Source organism: Haplochromis burtoni, unplaced genomic scaffold, assembly GCF_018398535.1.
Source record: "Haplochromis burtoni strain Fernald_Lab_line unplaced genomic scaffold, NCSU_Asbu1 Contig_162, whole genome shotgun sequence".
In the NCBI taxonomy this organism is placed as follows: domain Eukaryota; kingdom Metazoa; phylum Chordata; class Actinopteri; order Cichliformes; family Cichlidae; genus Haplochromis; species Haplochromis burtoni.
Genome location: NW_024582523.1, coordinates 574249 through 580569, shown reverse-complemented (window position 1 = coordinate 580569; position 6321 = coordinate 574249). Strand labels below are relative to the sequence as shown.

The following is a 6321-nucleotide window of genomic DNA, read 5'->3' as shown; positions in this document are numbered from 1 at the left end:
AAAAGGAGGAATAAGAAGCTATTCAAATGTCACACACAACAAACGTCCTAAAATAAAATAAAATCCCCACATTTACCGACCAACTTTGGTTCTGCGCTGCACACTAACTTTCTAACGCCGATATGCGCCAGTTCGGAAAGGTGGGTGAAGTCTGCACTGTGGATGAAAATGTGGGTGAAGTGAGTTTACGTGGATTTACCCCGCACTACATCGTTGGCCCCAACAGAGGAGCCCCCCCACCCACCCACCCCTCTCCTCCTCGCGACCAAACACAATGTAAATCCTGAACACGGGAGCTTCCTTTATCAGCGCAAAACAGAAAAAAGAATGGAGCAAATGACGAACAAATGAAGCATATACAGTACAAGAGTTCACGGCGGTATAAAGCCTCTCCCGGTGAAGGAGTTGTTGAGTCTTGAGGCTCAACAAGCGCCGGTCATAAACAGGCTGGACCTCGGAGCACTTGCGCTAAAACGTTAAGGAAACCATCTGCACCAAGTATAGAATGCGTAAAAAACATATTCTTTTTTTTTCTCCTTTGGGTGACTCAAATAGCCTATCACTCTTTGGTTTCAGACGGATACCGTCAATACGTTTATCTTTTGGTGTAAATTGAGATTTTAATTCGAATCTGATCCGTTTCATATGTGGAGGAAATGTTGATTTCTGACTTGGATCGACATTTCTTATATAGGTTTTATAAACCAAGAGCGCCTTTACCGTTCTCTGTTTTTTTATATACACGTGTTTACCAAAGTTGCTTCACCATCGCTGTTTGACTTTTGATAGTTTGCACCGTTAAAATCGGGATTATTATCCGTTGTGTTGCTTATTGAGGAAAACTGGCGTTGAAACAGCCATTTCTATCAACTCATACGGAGTCAGCAGCAGTGGCCCTCGCCTTCTGACAATAGCCATGCATTTCTGCTACACGTACTGTATATATAGGATACAGTGTAATCACAAACACAAATCAAATCACCTCTATGCTTCATCGCCAGAGTTGTGAGGTGGGCAATAAACAGTGAAATAGACTAGGAAATCATCGCGTTTATATGTATACCTCATAGCCTAGGTCATTTATTTAAATAGGACTCCCTGCGATGCTCATAGGGAGCTCTGGGTGCTTCCACCCCCCCCCCCCCCCCCCCCCCCCCCCCCCACACACACACACACACACACACAAACACACCTCAGCAGTCCATCTATTAGGCCTTTCAATGCGTGGCACGTCCATCTAGTGCTCTGTAGATGCTGATAGCACCTCCCAGGAACCAAGATAGAGGAACAAAGAAAATACCAAATGCTCTGGTGGACCAGGGGCTTTATGAAGTGCATAAGAACAGCCTTCATAAGCTCGGATATTCAAGTCTTCTTTAAGTCACACACACACACACACACACACACACACACACACACACACACACACACACACACACACACACGCTGCTCAAGGACTCAACTTTCAGGAATTGTATTTTTAGAGGGGATTTTCACCCTAGCTCCCTAAAGTTCGCAGTTCTGATAAAACCCAGCAAATGTGATCGTGAATCGTGAAAATGTGTGTGTGTGTGTGTGTGTGTGTGTGTGTGTGTGTGTGTGTGTGTGTGTTATACGTCCAAACATTCCCCGTAACGCTGCCTATAAGGATAGTTTTGCGCAAAGTGCGAGGGCATGTAAATAATTTAATTTCCTTTTTGTTTGCTGCAGGATGTTATTTTTTCTGACCACATGTAGTCAACAGTAACAGGGGGAAATAAGGGTAAAAGAAAAATAAATGGGGGGAGAAACGGAGGCTGCTGCTGTTTCTGCTGCTGCTGTTGCTGCTGCAAGCTCACTGGGAAGGCAAAATGGACTCTCCTGTCCCCTAGGCAGTGAGAAACAATGGCCCTTCTCCACGGGACATCAATCATAAACTACTATCGTCTGACATTTGTCTATACATTTTTACATTTTCTGTCCATAAACACACGTCCTGGATATTTACATTACACGTCAACAGAGAGCCACTCAGACTACATTTAACAACCTGAGTCTAAATCCCGTGTTATCGCACGCCACGCAAACAAGCGGCGTGAGCAGATCGCGCGTAACAGTTTTGGGAAGAAGGAAAAAAATCATCATTTGAATCTGCAGTAGCGTGTGTGTGTGTGTGTGTGTGTGTAGCCCACATACGTGAAAGGCGTTCAGACTTCCTTCCACTCTACCCAGACCTCCGAAACCTTCTACACACACCTCCACAAGCACACACACACACAAGCACACATCCACTAAGCAGTGCCCCGAAAAGGGTCAAACTGTCGTCAGAAGAAAATCCCCCCCTTCCCTTACAAAAGTAACCACTGCTGGTCAAGACGACATCACATGAACTTCGCACAAAAGCCAGCAAATCCGCAAAGAATTGCGTTTGTCAGAACTAATGCAATTGAGGCTTCGAGCATAAAAAGAAGAAAAGGAGAGAGAGAAAAATGCGCCTATTTATCTGTGCGTGTGTGCGTGTGTGTGTGCGTGCGTGTGTGTGTGCGTGTGTGCTGTTTGAGCATAAATCTACTATATCATAAATGCGTGAATCTTTGGATAAAAATGAAAAAAAAAAGGCATTTCCTTTTGAAGTGGTCCGGGTCCAGAGGGCAACTGGTTTCCCTCAACAATTTAGCAATAAAGTAAAGTCACAAAGCATAACCGGCGCACTAAATCCGGATATTCAGAGGCCGGCTAAACGGGAGAGACAAGCCCGGCTGAGCCGAAGACACCTCGGCGTCTACACAGCCTTCACACCGAGGGAGCACTGCAGCTTGCAATAAAAAAAAAAAAACCTCTACCTCTCTCTCGCTCTCTCCCACACACAGAGATAGACACACAAACACACACACACACTTGCACAATGGAGAACTAACAAAGAAATAATCTACAATTTAAAATTTATGAAAATGGGCTCACTGAAAGAGCAGAAAGGTGTGGAGCAGCACCCCGAATGAATTAGAAACACACGCTCGGCTGTGAGGAGAGGTCAAATCAAGAAGTGACACATATCGCCCACAGCTCAGCACTGCACACTGGACAGGAAACGGTGGAAATAAAGCTACGTGAAATAAATCCCCTCCACCCACCCCTTCCCATCCCTCCTCTAGATTACAGTAGAATCGTGAGATCTGCTCCTTTAATGTATTTAGCAAATGAGAGATGCCTACAGATTAATATTCTGCACAGAACATCAGACCATCTCGCGTTTTATTGCCTCTAATGGAATGACAGCGGATAGCGGTGCGCTTAGAGAACAGCCAAGGTATACCTCCATGTAAATAAAAAAAGATTAAAAAAGACAAAATAATAATAAATGTGTAAACTAAAATTCTCTCTTACTTGAAAAAAAATGAACATGAAAAAAACGGCATTCAAACGGCTACAATCACACACACAACACACACACAAAACAAAACAAAACAAAAATGACAAAAACAGAACTGTAAAATAATTTCCTACTCACTGGCAAGTTACATCCACCGTGCGGCGAGTGGCTTATAATGAAAGAAAAAGTACGAAAAATATTCAAAGTGAAAATCCCGGAGTCGCAGAGATGAAACATGTGGGATTGATTACATCCTATGCTGCTGCAGACTGTGGTGTGCAGTCAGTTGAGGTATGGGAGAGACGCATCGTAGAAGTTCAGGCTTGTAGTGAATCGAGGCTCGTTCATGCAGCCGGAGACTCAGACACGCCGGGAGGAGGGAGGGAGGGAGGGAGGGAGGAGGAGGAGGGAGAGGTTGAAGGGGTGTGTGCGCGGGGAGGGGTGGACTCGCAGGCCTATTGGTTTGAGAACGACAATGTGAAAGCGTGCCCGTGAGGCGCTCCCCCACCACCGCCCCCACCTACCCTTTTCTATACACCCCCCTCTACGCCACACACACACATACACACACACCCCTTTCTACAGTAAATGCGCCCTGCCATTGGTTGCCGTTCGGAGCCAATGAGGAAGCCGGAGGATCCGCGGAGCAAAACGGCGGGCGTTTGATTTGCAGCCCTCGGCGCACTGCGCGGAGAAGACAGGCGGCACGGAGAGGAAAGGAGCCGGCTCTGCCTGCGCTTTCTGATCGCTGGTGGAGAGCAAACAGCGTCTAGCCTTTTATGCCGTGTGATCCCGTTGCAGCCCTCTGTGCTGTCTGTCTGACTGCAACGCTGTTTTATTATTATTGTTATTTTGCCTGACAGCGATGGCGTGGTAGTGTTGTTGGCGCTCCTTTAGGGAAATCTCCCTTTTATGCTCTCCTTTTTTGATCATCTGCTAAATAAATCCTTATTAGAATTTGAATGTACTTTAGTGAACAAGCCTGCTCTGTTTTGCATGTGTGTGCAACTAAAGTCACAACGAGACCTACATTAGCAGGCCTGAAGTTTCAGTGTAGAGTGCAGATTTGCTATATTATAATAATAGTCTGCTTAAAAAGGGGGGAAAATGCTATTGGAGTCCTTAATGGTCATTGCAGGATAATTCAGGCTCTGTATAAAGGAATGTGTTATAGGTTTACACCTTTTAGTTAATATGGCGGGGGATTAAAAATATTGCATCTGTTTTAGGGAAAAGTTATGATTGCTGTAAACACACAAGATAGGCTACGGTATACTGTATATTACCTATATCTATTTATTTATCTATTTATATATATATAAGCTACACACACACACACACACAGGCAAATTGAATCACTGCATAATTTGAAAGCATTACTGTCCTTGGGGTTGGCCCTGCACACGGTTCACTAATTTAGCCAATTAAAAGTGGAAGGATATGGGGGCTTGTGTGTTTCCATGTCGAAATATATGAGCTGCTATAGGCTAATATTGCCGCGCGGGTTTGTTTATACGTGGAGGCAAAGGGTTAAAACTCGGGCGCTTCGGTGCTGCGGAGCTCCCGATTGGCTGGCAGGTTGCCAGAGCACTGTCAATCACCGAGTGTAAACAAGGCTCTGATTGGCTGCTGGCCAGTCCGCACTGGGCTGCCTGAAAAAAGCAATTACTGCCCTTGCGGTTTCAAGGCGGCCCCGTGCTGAACGATGAAAGGAGATAAGGAGGGGCGGTTTCAAGGCGCCCCCCACGGCGAACCCCGTTGGCCCCAGAGCAAAAGGAGAGTCAAGAGTGACTAAATCAAAGGGAATACGGTTAAAAACAACAACAAAAAAAGGTAGGGGGGCAAATTACACGTTGTAATAAATGTAGGGGATAGATTCGCGGAATGGTGCAATAACAACTTGTTTTTTTAGAAAATGGAGGCGAGGACGGCAACAAGAACCGGAAAGCAACTATTTCTCTGCCGAGAGGGAGCTCTTCTTCTTTCTTTTATGGTGGAAGAAAAGTTTTGTCTACAAAGGAGACAGCGGAAAGACGGCCGAATGTGGGGTTTTTTTCTTTTGAGTTTTAATAAACAGAATAAAAGCATTTTCTCATCTAAACGTTAAAACGGTGACACCACTGTATAGTCGGAACCGAGCTTTGATTTTGGGCGGCACGCACGCGGTGTTTTGACCAAAAACTTTTTCTTTTTTTATTGCCAACTAATCAATAACTAAGTGGACATTTCCGGGTTCACGCGGGAGTATAAACGGTAGGTCCGTGACGATAATAAGTTGGTCTTTAAATTGTTTGTGAAAGTGTGTCGGAGGGTTTTTGTTTTCAAATATTCCATAAAATATTATGTATAAAATTTTCCATAAAAATATGGAAACATTTTTAATTAGAATATTTAAATATATGTTATTACTTTGGCTAAATGTTCGAGTCCTATTACAAAAACACACAAAAAACGGTCATGTTTCATTCTGCAGACAAATCCTTGCAGCCAGCCTGTGTGCTTTTTAGCTGAACTTTTCCACCACCGGCACCACTGAGCACGCACTTTATAAAGTATATCGAGGCTGTTCCAACTGATGTCCCTTTACATTAAAACAGAGACTCTCTCCCTTTGCTTTGGTCCAGTCCCAAACAAAACATTGGTGGGGGGGGTTGGAGTGAGCCAAGCTGGTCTGCAGCCGATAGATAGCTTATAAAACTGTACTCGCACGGAGCGAGGAAGGGGGGGAGATCTCGACACTTTCGTGTGAGAGGAATTAATTGATACATATAGAATTCAAATCAAATAACGCCAAAGCGCGCAGATTTATCGCGGCCGTAATTAGATAATCGTTACCGTCTTTTCCCATTTACCCAGCAGCCTGCGTGTCCGAGCCCTGCACTCTCCAAAAGGCTTCAGCCACCACATTCACAGACACACACACACACACACACACACACACACACACACACACACACACACACACACACACA

The 6321-nt window shown here is 44.8% G+C and overlaps 1 protein-coding gene across 2 annotated transcripts in view; it reads right to left on the bottom strand.

Moving 5' to 3' along the window:
• The window catches only part of bahcc1b (BAH domain and coiled-coil containing 1b), a 66917-nt gene that overhangs the window by 54388 nt on the left and 6208 nt on the right, over positions 1-6321 (bottom strand). Inside the window, exon 1 of one of the 2 annotated variants that reach the window (XM_042225140.1) lies at positions 3488-3698. The exons of the other annotated variant lie outside the window; for it this stretch is intronic. The gene's annotated coding sequence lies outside the window, so the exon portion shown is untranslated. Of the gene's footprint in view, positions 1-3487; positions 3699-6321 lie in introns of those variants that run through there. 2 annotated transcript variants of the gene reach the window in all.